Here is a 17,109-nt window from a genome sequence, read left to right as displayed (position 1 = left end):
CCAAATGGATTGAGCCAAAATTCACATAATGCCACATGGATTGTGTCACAATTCACATAATGCCACATAGATTGTGTCAAAATTCACATAATGCCACACGGATTGAGCCAAAATTCACATAGTGCCAAACGGATTGAGCCAAAATTCACATAATGCCACATGGATTGTGTCAAAATTCACATCATGCCACATGGATTGTGTCAAAATTCACATAATGCCACACGGATTGAGCCAAAATTCACATAATGCCAAATGGATTGAGCCAAAATTCACATAATGCCAAATGGATTGTGTCAAAATTCACATACTGCCACATGGATTGTGTCAAAATTCACATAATGCCAAATGGATTGAGCCAAAATTCACATAATGCCTCACGGATTGAGCCAAATTCATAAGATGCCATATGGATTGAGCCAAAATTCACATACTGCCACACGGATTGAGCCAAATTCATAAAATGCCATATGGATTGAGCCAAATTCATAAGATGCCATATGGATTGAGCCAAAATTCACATAATGCCACATGGATTGAGCCAAAATTCACATAATGCCACACAGATTGAGTCAAAATTCACATAATGCCACACGGATTGAGACAAAATTCACATAATGCCACACGGATTGAGCCAGAATTCACATAATGCCACACAGATTAAGACAAAATTCACAATAAACTTCATAAACAGGGACATTGTCCACCAAAGGCGCGCATTAAACATTTACACCATAATGTCCATTGCACGTTAAGTTACATGGCATGATGTCCATTATGTATTATGCCAAACACCATAATGCCTATTAAAAATTATGCTACATACAGTAAGTGCTACTTATCTACATGCTCATTGCCAAGGGTTCCATGCTCATTGCCAGAGGTTCCATGCTCGTTGCCATGTGGGATTACATGCTCATTGCCAACGGGAAATACATGCTCGTGGTAAATGGGGGACAGCCACCGCCAGGCAGAAGTGATAGCCACTAACAGTGGCAGAGCCTGGCTGTATTCCGAGCACTGCAGGTCCCAGCTATTTGAAATAATACCCATTTCACACCAGAAAATGCATTCCCAGGTTGGCCCCTTTTACACCAGCCTAGTCCCTGCATTTTCTGGTGTGAGGGGGAGAGAAAACCACCCCTCCCCCCCTTTAACCAGTTATCTCATTTAACCGGCTATATCTTCGGAACTAACTGACCCATTTACATGAGACAAGTATCATATTGAAGAACTTTTGAGTTGGCTTTGAATGATTTTGGTCCAGTAAAACTGGAACGTTTGGTTCCAGAGTAATCTGCCCTCAAAGAACATGAACAGCCATGAAATTACATTTCAAAAATAAAAAAAATCGATTTACACGCTATATCTCTGGAACTGATTGACCGATATGGACCATCCTGGTATCCTATTGAAGGCCCAGCGATTTGGAATTGAATAACATCAATCACAAGCTCCTGTGATGCCAGGGGGGGAACTGGAAGCTGTTGGAACCGGGTGGGGGTCGGAATTGACAGGTCCCATATTATCCTATGGGAAAAAAATGTTACAGCTTTGCCAGGCGATATCTCCGGTTCCCGGGGGGCTAGAGACATGGGGCTGGGCTCGTTGGAAAGCTCTGGTCCTCATCTACAAAAATGCCCGGGTGCCCCCCCCCTAAATCCGCCACTGCGCCTGAGCAACATGCCTCACTCTGCTATACCTGCAATTGACACAATACATTAGCAGTTTCTTGTTTACACCAGACAGATCCTACACATAAGTATTGAGGTTTGTACCCAGCTTAAGTGTTCTTACTATATAATGGAGTAGCTGAATACTCTTGCTTCACTACAGAATTTCTAGTATTTCTGTGTGTGTAACTTTAATATTGAAGGACTTCCTGGTAAACTACATTTTTAATCTTTCCTTCAGGCTGGAGAATGGCCAGGCTGAGTCTGGAACAGGTAACGTACAACAGCCCATTGGAGAAGCAGTCAGTCCTATAATCCACACCAGCCACTTTCAAACTCCGCCCCTGAGCTTTGGTTACGGCATAGCAGACTTTTACTGGCAACTGCCGAAGTTTGAACTGGAAGTGTTAGTCTAAAGGTGCCCATACACGTTGCGATAAGCAGCATGCATTTTGCATGTGATATGTGTGCGATGCAATCCGCGGGCAGTACAAAAAAGGGTACTCTTTACCTAGAAGGGCGCCCACGATTTTGATCTTGGGCATCGCAAGGTAAAAAATTGCATCGGTCGCATCGCATGCGACCCAAAAATCGCATGTGATGCGACCGACGCGATTACCGCGATTTCCCATAGGGAACAATGTTAAATGTCCCAATTGACCCGATTTTCCATAGGGAACAATGTTAAATGGCCCACAGAGGCCAAATAGGCACCCTGAAGTGTGAAATGGCCCCCCCAATTGTTAACACCACCCCACGATCAACGTGAACCCGAATCGTGGCGAGCGCAGCGAGCCCGCGAGGGGCGGCGGTACGCGTCCTACAACCTTTTCATACCCCCACTATCCACGTCGGCGTGGAGTTGAGAATAGAAAGTGTGGCGAGCGCAGCGAGCCACCGAGCCTGAAGCGTGGCGAGCGCAGCGAGCCCCGCGAGTGGACGCGGACAACTGTGAAGCCCGCGAGGGGACGCGGATACCTGTGAAGGTATCCGCGTCCCCTCACGGGGCTCGCTGCGCTCGCCACGCTTCGGGCTCTGTGGCTCGCTGCGCTCGCCACACTTTCTATTCTCAACTGCATGCCGACGTGGATAGTGGGGATATGAAAAGGTCGTAGGACGCGTACCGCCGCCCCGAGCGGGCTCGCTGCGCTTGCCACGCTTCGGGTTGACGTTGATCGTGGCGTGGCGTTAACAATTGGGGGGGGGGGGCATTTCACACTTCAGGGTGCCTATTTGGCCTCTGTGGGCCATTTAACATTGTTCCCTATGGAAAATCGGGTCAATTGGGACATTTAACATTGTTCCCTATGGGAAATCGCGGTAATCGCGTCGGTCGCATCGCATGTGATATTTTGGTCGCATGCGATGCGACCGACGCGATTTACATTTTAACATGTATTTCTATGTAAAATCGCGGGCATCGCATCGGTCGCATCGCATGCCATTATAATGGCATGCGATGTACATGCGATGCCCGCGATGGGCGCCCTTCTAGGTAAAGAGTACCCAAAAAAGTATGTGCAGCACATACTTTTTGTACTGTGCGATGCGATGCCGCGGGAGCACGCATCGCATCGCATTGCACGCTGCTTGTCGCAACGTGTATGGGCACCTTTGTGGGAAGTCACAGAATGAAGACAGTTTCTCCCTGGCTGACACCTGTGAATATTGGTGGTTATTCTTGCTGATTCACAAGGCTGTGAATTCACAGCCTTGTGAGTCCACCAAACCATACCCAAATTCTGGTCCATTCGCACAGACCAGAATATTCGCAGTGGCTATGATGGTGGGCATATACACAAGCACAGGGACATTTCTGCGCATGTGCGGGCGGGGGGCGTTCACATGCAAATGCCTCAATGACGCATGTGCAGGGGGTGGGCAGCTGACAGCCGGTGATGTGACTTCCTTGCGAGCTAACACGCATATGTAAGTAACTTCAGAGTCACTTTTATATGTGTGCACCTTCGCCATCATTCGATGGTCGCCGACTGTCAAATGATGGTCTGCGACCATCGAATGATGGGGGAGGTTCCCTGAGATGGAGGAGGCGTATTCCGTGAAAAATACACGTGCGGACCGTTCGGCCAGCTTCTTACCGCGTACGGACGGAGTTGGCGATCCGTATGGAAGGCGGGGTTTCGCACGCACGGTCCTGGCCGCATATTCGGATCTGGCCGCACCGATCAGAATAAGGGCCTCAGCCTGGCCATTCTCCAGCCTGAAGGAAAGATTAAAATGTAGTTTACCAGGAAGTCCTTCAATATTAAAGTTACACACACAGAAATACTTGAAATTCTATAGCGAAGCAAGAGTATTCAGCTACTCCATTATATAGTAAGAACACTTAATCTGGGTACAAACCTCAATAGTTATGTGTATGATCTGTCTGGTGGAAACAAGAAACTGCTAATGTATTAGACAAATGACCATTTGCTCCCAAACAAGGAAAACAAACAATGGTCGGTACTTGTGTATTATCACGGCGCCCATGCCCGCAGATCGCAGCTTATGCAAATCGTATGCAAATATCACATGCGATTTGCATACGATGCAATTTAGCACACCATCACTATCCACGTCAGCCCGAAGCGTGGCGGGCGTGGTACGCATCCTCCCGATCTGTTCATACCCCCACTATCCACGTCGGCGTGGAGTTGACTCTATAAAGTGTGGCGAGCGCAGCGAGAACCGAAGCATGGTGAGCGGATGCAGAATACATGTCAAGTAATCCGCGTCCTTATGCCGGGCTCCCTGCGCTCGCCATGCTTTGGGCTCATTTTTAGCGTCCCCTCGCCACACTTTATAAAGTGAACTCCACGCCGACGTGGATAGTGGGGGTATGAACAGGTCAGGAGTACTGCATCCCCTTGCGAAGCTCGCTGCACTTTCCACGTTTTGTGATGATGTGGCTAGTGGTGGTGTGCTAAATCGCATTGTATGCAATATGACATGCGATCCGCGGACATGGGCGCCGTGATAATACACAATGGTCATTCAGACAAATTGGTTAAATCAATTTGCTCTGACAGATTTGTCTAAATAATCATTTTTGTCCATTTTTCAGCTTTTGGGAGAAAAGGATTGCCATAAGCTTTAATACATTACCAGATTTTTGATCACACTAGACAGATTGGTCAGATTAAAAAGTGGGCAAGTGTCCTGAATTCAGTATAACCCCACTAACCCCCCTCCCCACACCTACTCCATACACCACACACATTGCACCCATAAAACAAAATTTTGCAATCACATTGCGGGGAGGGACCTGGCATGCGTGGCAGCCTTGTCCTGTGCTGCACACCACTCCCCCCTGCATGTTGTAGTTCTGTGAGATTTCCTGCAATTACAACTGAAGCTGAATTAGGCCCAGAATACAATATCATAACATCATATCTCATGTGTCACAAGATCCTGCAAGCTAAACAAAATACTATGAAGTTCTAATGGATGGTCGATGTAAACATATGAGCCAACTTTAGCTGTCACATATGTCTGATGCAACCAGAAGGTGCCTGAAATATAATGGTCTACATACTAAATCCCGGTGGTGGGGATACCGTGATCAGAAAACTGACCCTGGCATCCCGATACGGAGAATCCTGACATAGGCTCCATACCTGAGTTAACCCTGTCCCCTAAAACCCTAACCCTTCATCTTGACCCTAACCCTCCCTGCTAGTGCCTAACTCTAACCCCTGTACCCTGCTGCCTTAACCTAACCCCCCACCCTGCAGCCTAACCCCCATCCTAAGTGCCAAAACTAACCCATCCTCCCTGCAGCCTAACCCTAACCACCCCAGCCTAACCATAAGTCCCCCCACTAGTGCCTAAACCCCCCCCCCCCCCCCACCCACCACTATTCCCAGGCCTGACTCTAACCTGTCTGGCATAGTTAAATTCGGGTTGGCGAGGTTGGCAGTCACATACCGCTGCCGCAATACATGGCACAGTACTGCACGTCCATGTCCGACAGACTCACAGGACAGGCGGGCGGCGACGGAACATGGCGGCCTTGTGAGCAGCAACAGGGGGAACTGGAGGTGCAGCACTGAGTCTGGCATGCTTGGTGGCGCTGGGAGACCGGCGCCGCCATCTTGGTTCAGGGCAACTGAGTGATTGGGCCAGGTTAGAGTATTTCCTACCTCTCTGTCCTGATTAGCCAATGGCAGCTGCCCTCTAGGTATATAGGTGTTCTGCCTAAGCTAATCAGGGTCAGTACAAAAAGTCTTCTGAGCTGTGCATATCCTTGGGAAGATTCCTGACTATTTCCTAGTGCCTGCTGCTTGCTCGGACATGCCTTTTGGTTTATTCCAGCTGGCCTCTGACCCCATCGCAGTCTACACAGGCTGGTCCATTTGTCTGCTCCAGTCCACTGGGTTCCACTGGATCTTCAAAGTGCTCTCTAGTCCCAGCTCCAAGTCTGGTTCCAGCTCCAAGTCCGGTTCCAGTCATAGGCCCTTATTCTGATCGGTGCGGCCGGAGCCGCATATGCGGCTCTGACCGCACCAGGCGAATCCCCGCCTTCCATACGGATCGCCACGGCCGTCCGTACGCGGACATGTGGCGATCCGCATGAATGTGTACGGGGATACGCCTCCTCCATGGTGGGAGCAGCCCCTGCATTCGATGGTCGCCGAACATCGAATGCAGGGCCGCACGCTCCACCAGGTCCCGCTACACAAGACCACACGGACACTTGTCCGTGTGAAATCTTGTATGGGGGCGGGCAGCTGACATCCGGCGATGTCAGATGCCCGCCCTGTACCCACGCGTCATAGCCTCATTAGCATGCGTACGCCCCGCGTTTGCATGGGAACGCCCATGAAACGCGGGGCGTATGCATATGCAAATGAGGCTTCGTAGCCCCTCACGCCCCTATCCACCCCCTTTGCGGCGGACAAAATACGTGTACGGCGAATTCGGCTGCACATGCGCAGAGTAGCCTCTGCACATGCGCAGACCGAAAACATCGGCGGAACGGCCGCATGCGGCCGTTACCACACGAACCAGAATAAGGGCCTCAGTCACCATAGCCTTCCAGGTCTTCTCATTGGATCCAATTGTCTTTTCATCAGCTTCATTCTTCTTTCCGTATACAATTCCAGTCTTCATTACCTTCTTCAAGTCATCATCTTCTACCTCCACTACAGCCTTCATCAGCAATTCTCCATTACCCCAAGGACTTGCTTTATTACTTTAATCACTGACTTTTCTCAAAGGAGTATTTGAGTTTGCTATTGTTTCCCCTATATGAAATCCTTTATTAAACCTGCCCGTTTCAACCCTTCTCCTTCTGATCCATCTCCAGTTCCACATGATACCATCAAATCCCTTATCCGTGACATTGGCATCCTGATCTATTCCAAGTTCTGGCACTGGTGCTCTGACGACAATTTGTGATGCCAACATTGACATCCAGGATGCTGACCGCATCCCAATAAAACATTACCTGTAGGAGATGGAGATATTTTGTACATACAAGTTGACTTTACAGCGTATTAAGTTGGCTACACACCGCACAATTATGCTTGATGGTAGAGATCTGAAATTTCTTCTGCATCGATGGCTTTTCCCATTACTGTCACGGTCACAGACTTAGGCCCTTATTCTGATCGGTGCGGATATTCCCGCATTCTTACGGAGCGGTCCGCACGCCACGGTGTTCTGCCGCGTGCGGCCATCGTCCGTAGAAACGCCCACGTGTCCTCCGCATTCGGACGGACTCACTCTTTAAGAACAGGGCGTGTTTACGGACGACATACAAACCATGCGTGTGCGGGAGAAACACTCCGATTCTGCACGGTATTACAGAGTATTACAGAGTATGCTCGGGAATACCGCATCCGAACGGGAGCCAAGCGGTGCTACCGCCCGTAAGCGGTGTATTTACGCCAAACAACCCACTATTATGTCAATTCTGCAATACATCACATGACCCACTTATTCAATTACCTATCCTCATAAAAAAATGCTTATTTGGAATTGGAATCAATTAGATTCCAATATATCCTTACAAGCATGCCTAACACATGCATTGCACACATTAACCCTTACAGCAATTGAAGTGCAATGGTTTGTATTAGACCCTGTGTAAAATATTATAAACAATCTACACATATACTGTTTAATGTGCAAAGAAAACCAACAACTTTGAACTTGCATAAATTATTTATTACCAGGAACAATTAACAATTAAATATAAAAAAACCAAAGAAAAAATTATAGAAGTAAATCGCGCAGGTCCTGCAGATCGGCTAATAATAGCCGTAAATGGTGTTCCGCACGCAGGAGGGCCCCACGAACCCCCTCATCTGCCGGTGTTGTGGCATCTGTGGGCATGTCAAAGGGGCAAAAATTAGTCATGATATTCATGCATACATTTCACATACTGCTACATACATTGCAGAAATGCTAGGTGACATGTGTGTGTATATATATATATATATATATATGTAGAGAGATAGAGACACACATAGATAAATAGATATGACACATACATATATACATACATGCAAACTTATTTACTACATACTGTGTTTTTTTCCCTCTACCCTTTACTCTGCAGAAGACATAACAGTCATAGTGTTTCTTCTCAGTCACAACCCACCCATGACTAACCAATGACAAGCATGTCATGGCCTCCGTCAATAAGAACTTGTCACAATCTCCTCAGTCTAAGTTCAGTGATGGTTCGTGGCATGGGAGTTATGCAAATGTCAGGAATGCACAGTACACATCCTCAAAATCATAATTCAGTCTAAACCAACCTACAATTCTGTGAGGCCAAAAAAACAATCTGAACTACAGGGGGTGTTTAGGTAGAGGAGGCTCCTGGGACACTGGCAACTTGTGACTCCATTCCAAGGTAGGCCGGGCCATACTCCATTTATAGCATACATCCTATAGTTTATAAATAACATTCACCAAAAATATAGATTCCACTATTTGATGGGTCATAATCAACGCTTGCAGCAGGTGAATTTAATCCACAAATGATCCACTCATCCCTTTACTCCAGGATCCTGTTTAACTGCAACGGTTATGTGGCAGTCAAAATGGAGCTCCAAGCCATCCCACAAACCTGGGTAATTCAGAGGTGTCCTGGATGAAAGGGATGCCTTGGACACCCCATCTAACCCGTACCTGTATCTGTAGCTACCCACTTTGGGGTCTGTATTAATAGTATTGTACCAAAATTTTTAATCACCAGTGCTACATAACAAATACCAGTCCAACTACTTCATGAATGATGCATTATGTAAACATACCGATCTGATGGGACTCCGGGGCCTCACACGCCTCCTCCCCCTCGGATTCGGACACCTCTGGGGCAACCGTGGCCTCCTCAGCCACCTCCTCCGCCAGCTCCTCCGCCACCATCACCTCCTCCACCTCCTCCGCCACAACCACCTGCTCCACCACCTCCTCCACCACCACCACCTCCTCCACCTCCTCCTCCGCCACCAACACCTCCTCCACCTCCTCCTCTGCCACCAACTCCTCTTCCACCTCCTCCACCACCACCTCCTCAGGCACCTCCTCCTCCTCCACCACCTCCTCCACCATCTCCTCCACCTCCTCCACCATCTCCTCCACCATCTCCTCCACCTCCTCCACTTGCTCCTCCACCATTTCCTCCTCCTCCTCCACTTGCTCCTCCTCCACCCTCGCCGCCACCTCCTCATCACGCTCTTGCGCCTGCTCCTCCGCCAGGGCTGCCTCGGCCTGCTCCCGTGCCTGTCGTGCTCGGGCTCGTGCTGTGTGGTAGAAAACAAAATCATGGTCAATGTCGGGTCATTGGGGCACATGTAGTAATCCATAACAAGACATACATGGAAGGGTGATAATGTTGGCAAACGATGCTTGAAAGTAGCTCCTTACTGTTAATGGACTCCAAAATGTGACATTTAAGTTATTATGTGATTGTTAGTAATTTGTTCAATCATTACAACCTTGGCATTTATCAATGTTGAACACATATTAGATCTGGCACATTGTATGCATCTGAATCATGAATGCTATGTCATTACATATAAAAGCCACATGACTGCATGTTAACCAGGAAGAAGCACACATAACAGTCTATGGACTTTTAAACCCATGGACACCCACTTATCATGAGACACATTTTATTGTTTATAGATGGTATGATGTAAGTGCGAAATTTCATAGCTAAAATACTCACAATCAGCTATCTCGCCCCTAATTTGCTGGAGAAGCTGGGGCTGGCGCCTGCGGAGGTCCGACCACCGCCTCTCGAGCTGGCCGATGCTCCTCCGCACCCGGGTGCGGGCGTAAATCCGGCGCCCTGCCGCAGCATAGGCCCGCCGCTTCTGCCCATTTGTGATAAAGGGCCCCGCACGGCCCAGCCTTGTCTCCATGACGGAGACCAGAGCCCTCAGCTCCGCAGGCGAAAAATGGCTCTGCCCTGCGTGTCTCCGCCATGTTAACAATGGCATCAATCAACCAATCAGGTGGTGTCATTGGTTTATCACAGTTATTTGTGTTAATAACTTTATTGTTCATCTTTACATGAACAGCGTCTCTGCGCCAACACAAATGGTGACAATTTCGCATGCCTTAAAAACAGTAGTGCTGATGTATGGGAATGAGCAAATCTGATATATATAAAACACAGTGTGTATGCACTTAGCAAATCCAATAAGGCCTCGCTCCGCCAAGCAACGCGTGCTATAGCTTAGCAACGCATAGCTGTACTTAGCATTACTTACTCTATGCATCTATGTGTATGCGTACATTTATGTTTAAAAGACACATACACATACTTGCAGGTATCCTGAGTCCAGCATTATACACCAGCGCTGCCTGCCTGGCTGCCTGCCTGCCTGGCTGCCTGCCTGCCTGCTCCTTGAAATGTTTAAACATGTTAATAAATTGAAATATCATATATATATATATATATATCTGCAAACAAATCATACATCAACACAGGAAAAAATCCCCAACACATTAGAGAATAAATCAATGTACTCACCAGTCATCAGGGATAGTATCAACTACAATAATGAAGATATAACAAACACATAAGATCCCTTGTACAAGGTATAATAATGAGCACCTATATTGTACTTCCCCCAAAACTAAGCACATATGATAAATATCTACTATTTCTTTGCCATTAGGAGGGCAGGCTGGCTAATTGTCGTTTTGTAACACTGACAACTACCACACTGTACTTATTTGAAGGGGTGATTTTTACAACAATTGGTGTGTTCTGGTCCACTAGATAAAATGTACCTGAAGTATCTTTGCGCCACAGAGTCCCGCAGCTGGTATCCCCTCCGGCATTCAGGGGCGCGGGATGGGCGCATGGGCGGATCTTGCGGCTCAGATGGTACCTCCCACTCATCAAAGGGTATCTCACGCCGCACAGCAATGTTGTGGAAAAATATACACAGGCCCACGATCCTCGACACCATTTGAGGCGCATACTGTAAGTCACCACCAGTGCGGTGGAGCACTCTAAATCGACCCTTTAAAAGGCCAATTGAGCACTCCACCACTTGCCTGGTGGCAACATGCGCCCGATTGAATGCCTCCTGTGGGCCCGGTGCTGGGGAGCTGTACGGCGTAAGTAGCCAGGGCGTACATGGGTAACCGGAGTCACCCAGAACCCACGCATCACGGCCTTCCAGCTCCTTCTTGCCATATCCCGGTTTGTCGGATGACATGAGAGTCATGGGCACTTCCGGGAAACTTCGAGTTGAAGGCGAGAATCTCCATGGATGGGCCACATACCACCATCACGTTCAGTGAGTGGAACAATTTGCGGTTCCTATATATCTTCTCACTTCGAGATGGAGGCACAAATGGTACATGGGTGCCATCCACAGCCCCTATCACATTAGGGAAGCCAGCAATTTGATGGAAGGCCTGCTGGCTTCTGCGCAGGGTCTCGGTGGCAAATGTCATGCCCATGAAGTGCCCCTTGCGCCTGAACATGGCCGACGTCACACGCCTCAGGATTCGGCAGAAGGCCGGCTGAGATATTCCAGCAAGTACTGCCACTACTTGTTGGAATGATCCTGAGGCGCAGAAATGCAACACCGCCAGCAGCTGTGTGTGAGGCGGAATTGCTGTCGTGATCCCGTGTAGAGGTTCCAGATCACTCTCAATTAACGAGAGCAGATCCAGAATTACATGTGGCGGTAACCGGTACCTAGTAAGTACCTCATCATCGGGCATAGCAAACAGAGTCACCCGTGTGCGATAGATTCTAGCACGTCCTGGCCTCCTTGGGCGACGAGTGGGGAGAGCCGCAAGTGCCCTTAGCCTCCTTTCCATGTCCCGCATCATTGCTTCAGCAACCTATAAAGAAATGAACATAAATACTGATGCACCTATGCACATAATGGCCATATCCCACTACAAATAGATTTGTAGGCTTCAATACGTACAATAGATGGCCGCCCCGTAAAATCCCGAAGATCCATTTGACTCTATAATGATGTAACAATAATATGAACTCAATACACACCGTCCTAAACACACAGATGCTTACAACATCGAACTACTAAACACTACTTGAGTATCAAAGGTGTCTGCATTTGTTGCCGACATCATGTACTATGAGACATTCCAGCTATTGCTGGGACATGTTGTCCTGCAATAGATGAACACACACAGGTTTAAGACCTGTGAGTGAAATAGTGAACATGTGACATGTTGCAATAATGCTACAAAGACTTTGCTGGCCCAACAATCTGTAGTCAGTGAGGCAATGGTGCATACATTCATACACTTACATTGTTAATGGATAACATATCTACAAGGACCATGGAAGAGCTTACCTTAGACCCTGACAAGTCCAGATCTGGAGACAAATGATTCTAGCAGCAACTCACTATTTATAGGCCTGTCACATGTGTGGTCTAGAACAGTAGTGATGAGTATTGCATGACTTGTGGGCTGGATTTTCTAAGGGATTGGGCTACTTTTAGCTTGCAATCAAACGACACAATACCACAGTAGTCATGAACCAAATGTCATGTCATGCTAGCAAATAGCATGTGTATTGTGCGATAGTCACAGGTGTATCAGAAGATTCTATGCAATGTTAGAATTGGTGACCAGTATTTCATGTAGAAGTTTCGCCAGGTTTTACACAATGGAATTTCCGCCACCGTATGCGGCGCGAAAAAACAGCGACGTACGCTCGTGCACGGAACGCAGCTGCCGCGGATGTCCGCCAAACAGGATACACAAACAGTATATAAAGGTGTATTAGAATGTGACAATGTTGTTGCTAACATGTCTGGATCACAACCAGAGGTGGACCAGGAGCTGCAGCAACTATTTGACCAGATGGACTCCAGCACCACCTATGTGCCACTGCACATGCAGCCAGTGGGTAATGAGGAGGCTGCTGGCCCTTCTACAGCAGGGCAACCTGCACCTGACCATTCTACAGCAGGGCAACCTACACCTGGCCCTTCTGCAGCAGGGCAACCTGCAGCTGTCTCATATGCACCATCAGAAGAATCTTTTGGAACACAACCGGGGACTTCACAAGATAGTACTATGGCCAGCACTTCAAGTGCAGCGACACGTGCCAGGGGGCGTGGCCATGGACGTGGCAAGGGGAGAAAGAGGGCAACAGAGGAACCAACTACAAGAAATAAGGCATATGAAGCACAGGAGCTTGCCATCCTGGTTCCCCGAGCACGTGATTTGATTGAGTGTCCATCAGAGAGGCTGACACACACACGCAGATGGAAGATTTGGGAAGAGATAACGGCAGAGATTAATGAAGTTGCGCCACAAGTTCGTGAGGCCGACCATGTCAAGAAGAGGCAAGTTGTTTTGTGATACATGTGCCCAGTAATAGACAAGTAATGATTGAATTCATGCTTAGATGGATTTTGCAAATGGCCGGTGAGGTTGTTACCATACACAGACATTATTGACATGTTATTTGGTTGAGAGTTAGAGTAGGGTGATTGTGAATGTGTATTGTAACGGTTGATATCATAGTTGCATGTAATGTTATCTTTTGGACATTAAGCACATGTCGTAATATGTAGCACAGAGCAATGGCAGCAACAGCAAACATCTGGAGTGACATGTATTAATATGTCAACTTACATTGCAGGTGGCAGGACTTCAAAACCAACCTGAAGAGGAAGATGACCAAGCGGTGGGAACACAGCCAGACATCTGGGGCCGGGCCCATGCCATCAGGGCTAGAGTTCACCCCCCTGGAGTTGATGGCCGAGAGCTGTGTATCAGTTGAGGAGGTCAGGGGGGTGAGCACGATGGATAGCGAGGCCCCAGCTGAAGTGTTTGCGTCTTTTATTGAAGGTAAATATTTGTCATGCCATAAACTTGTGCAAGTAATTATCTTAGAATGTGTCCTAATTGTGTTTATCATTTTCCACAGACACCCCACTGCTTGGTGACGACTCTGGTCAGGAGGTGGAGGAGTCCGTGCCACCTGGCCCCAGTGGTAGGCCTGTGCAGCAGCAGCCATCGGCCCAAGCCGATTTGGCCAGGTTGGCCCAGATGCTTGGGGACATAAACCAGCAGGGAGAGTTGGCATCAGAACGGATGCATAGGACCGAGGAGATCATGGCGAGCTTGGTCAGCACCCAGCAGGCCATCGCTGGGAGCCTGCAGGCCATGGCTGAGGCGCATCAGGCCATGGCTGCAAGTGCTCAGGTGCTGGCCGAGCAAGCCACCCGCCAAAATGATCTCCTCCTCCACCATAATGAGCTTATGGTGGAGCTAGTTACCAGCAACAGGGTCCTAATGTCATCCGTTTCTGGTGCATTACCACCAGCAACACTCCCTGCTGGCAGGAGGGGTAGACCAGCCAACCCCTCACCAGCATCTGCTCCACCTGCCCCAGCATCTGGCCGTGCCCGAAGAGCTGCTGCACAGGCCAAGGAGCCTACCAAGGCCAAACGTGGTCGAAAATGAACTTGTGGCTGCATTAATCTCCACCGTTATCTCATCCCAAATCTTCCATTGTACTGTGTGTGTCAGCTTCTTGTGTCCAATCACGTGCTGAGTGTAACCAGATGAGCCCTTGCTTCAAATGTCCTTTTTGGTTCCCCTGTTGCCCTCTTTTGCCTTCCATTACTGTCAGCTGCACTTGATGTGATGTTGCTAAGTCCCCGGTTGTGTTCCAAATGATTCTGCTGATGGTGCATATGAGCCAGCTGCAGGTTGGCCTGCTGCAGAAGGGCCAGGTGTAGGTTGCCCTGCTGTAGAATGGTCAGGTGCAGGTTGGCCTGCTGTAGAAGGGCCAGCAGCCTCCTCATTTCCCACTGGCTGCATGTGCAGTGGCACATAGGAGGTGCTGGAGTCCATCTGTGTGCAATTATATTTGTTTTGTATTATAATTTATTTTGGTACATTCCTGCCATGGTTTGTTTTTTTTGGTATTTTTATTTTTTTGTCATTGCATCACAGTGGCATTGACTGTGAAATGTATATAAATAAATTTCTTTACTTTACAACAATTGTGTGGTTTAATTAGTACATGTCGCATACACATGTGTATTGCTAGTATTAATATTCAGTCATGTCCATTGTTAGCAGGTTTAAAGTGTGTCAGAAGTACAGCATATGTGGGTGATTAGTAAGGTTTCCTTGAAGCAGCAATGGTTTCAATTAAAGCACTGACAAGCGTCCTATTAGTGAGTAATGAGTAAAGGAGTCGATTTTATTGGGTTCAGGTGTTAATGCTTGTAGTCATTAGGCGGTCCGTTCGCCTCCCGCAGGAACGAGTGGTGTCCGCAAAGCAATAGTGGCCTTTTGGACACCGCACATTTCTTCCCTTTTTGTTCGCGTGCATTCGGAGTGGTATCCGAATGCACGCCCCCCAACATAAGTGTACTCCCCCGTGTCCGCCCATGTTTCCGCCCCGTTTTGCCCACTTTGAAACTACGCCCATGTGTCATTCCGCATGACGCCCATAATACGCCCATATTTCCCGAATGATTGCGGTGACCAGTTTTGTACGGGATTTGCCCGAACAGGTACGGAGTCAAGGCGTGGCACATGCGCGTAGCGTTCTCCACGCATGCGCAGACGCCGTAAAGACGCGATCCGAAAGTATGCGGTAAAGTACGCGTCAATCAGAATAAGGGCCTTAGTCATGAATCTGAAGTTCTGCTAAACCCCACCCCTGATTGATCTGCCATGAACACCACCAGGATTGGCCATTAATGGGTGCAAATTATCCATGGTGCACCCACTGATGGCGGCCCCTTGATCATATAGTATACCAGCTGACAGATAGCTAGGAAGGGTCGACTATCCAACATACTGTATGGAGGTGATCTCCAGTTACAGCCTAAAGGTAGCTGAATACCGTCAAGTGGATTGGACAGATTTCTAAACCAAATTGAAAAATCCCAAATGTTACCTACATTGTTAGGTTTTAAATGATCAGTACCGTACTAATCATTCAAACCAGACATTTATACCACTTTCCCACGAGAAATAAAATCCTAGGTTACTGCACATGCAACAACATGAGATTTTTGCTTCTGTACTCAAGATACAGGAATATCCTATAGTCCCTTATAAAACATCAGGTACAAAATGTTTTACCAATGTTTTTTTTTTATCAGGCTATCCAATATGGATTGTTGTCACGAAAACAGTTTCAATGAAACCTGTGTGTTTTTTGCTGCCGCAGACCTGTTTTCTGGGATTTTGCTTCGCCTGCCTAAGGCAAGAGAAACAATATCCCTTATCAGCAGCGGCATGGATAGCTTATTACCCCCGGGTGAGTCTATTACCTGCAATCAGCGATTCCCTAGACATGAAACCTGTGAATTTGCCGACTTGCTAGACTTGGCAAATTCCAGGTCACATGTCTGAGAGCGGCATCAGGTGGCTGGTTAGCAGGATTATAGTGCAGTGCATGGCCAGCTTTATTAAGCAGCTGTCCTGCTGTTCCAAGATTTAAAGATCCATCCCTTAAAATAACTTGCTTTTTTTTTAAATGTCCACTTGCACATTACATTTTCCTTTACGTGGTATGCATGTTATATATGCATACATATGATGGTGGGTGTGCATCTTCATGTACAGTGCCCTGAGCAGGTGTGCATTATATATGACATTGCTCACAGGTGTGTGAAGGTGCATGGGGGAGGAGGCATGGAGGGCAGGACAGACAGGTGGGGCACAGGAGCAGCTCAGGGGGAAGGGAATGGTCAGTGCTGCTTCCCCACCTGCTGCCATTCTAAAGCCTGTTGCTACTGCTGCTGCACTATGCTGTTAAGGAGAGTAGCAGAGCAGCGCCTCCTGTAATTGCTGCCTGGCCTCCCCCCGTGATGCTGCTGATGCCGGATAATTGGGATGTATGGGATGGGAGGCGGCCAGAGCCTCAGGCTGCTCTGTGGTTACATAACACCGGGCTGAGCCCCAGCCCCGCTCCCCGGCTGCTGCAGCTCCAGCG

General features: G+C 48.1%; 1 long non-coding RNA gene across 2 annotated transcripts in view; it reads right to left on the bottom strand.

Annotated features, from left to right (window-relative positions):
• LOC146079707 (uncharacterized) overlaps positions 1 to 17,109 on the bottom strand; it is a 68,422-nt gene that overhangs the window by 13,681 nt on the left and 37,632 nt on the right. Inside the window, exon 3 of one of the 2 annotated variants that reach the window (XR_014474706.1) lies at positions 3,770 to 3,891. The exons of the other annotated variant lie outside the window; for it this stretch is intronic. This is a non-coding gene — a long non-coding RNA (uncharacterized LOC146079707). The remainder of the gene's footprint in view (positions 1 to 3,769; positions 3,892 to 17,109) is intronic. 2 annotated transcript variants of the gene reach the window in all.

Source organism: Crinia signifera, chromosome 5 (genome assembly GCF_055691185.1).
Source record: "Crinia signifera chromosome 5, ASM5569118v1, whole genome shotgun sequence".
Classification (NCBI taxonomy): Eukaryota; Metazoa; Chordata; class Amphibia; order Anura; family Myobatrachidae; genus Crinia; species Crinia signifera.
The sequence above is the reverse complement of the archived record's forward strand: the minus strand, read 5'-3'. Positions and strand labels throughout refer to the sequence as shown.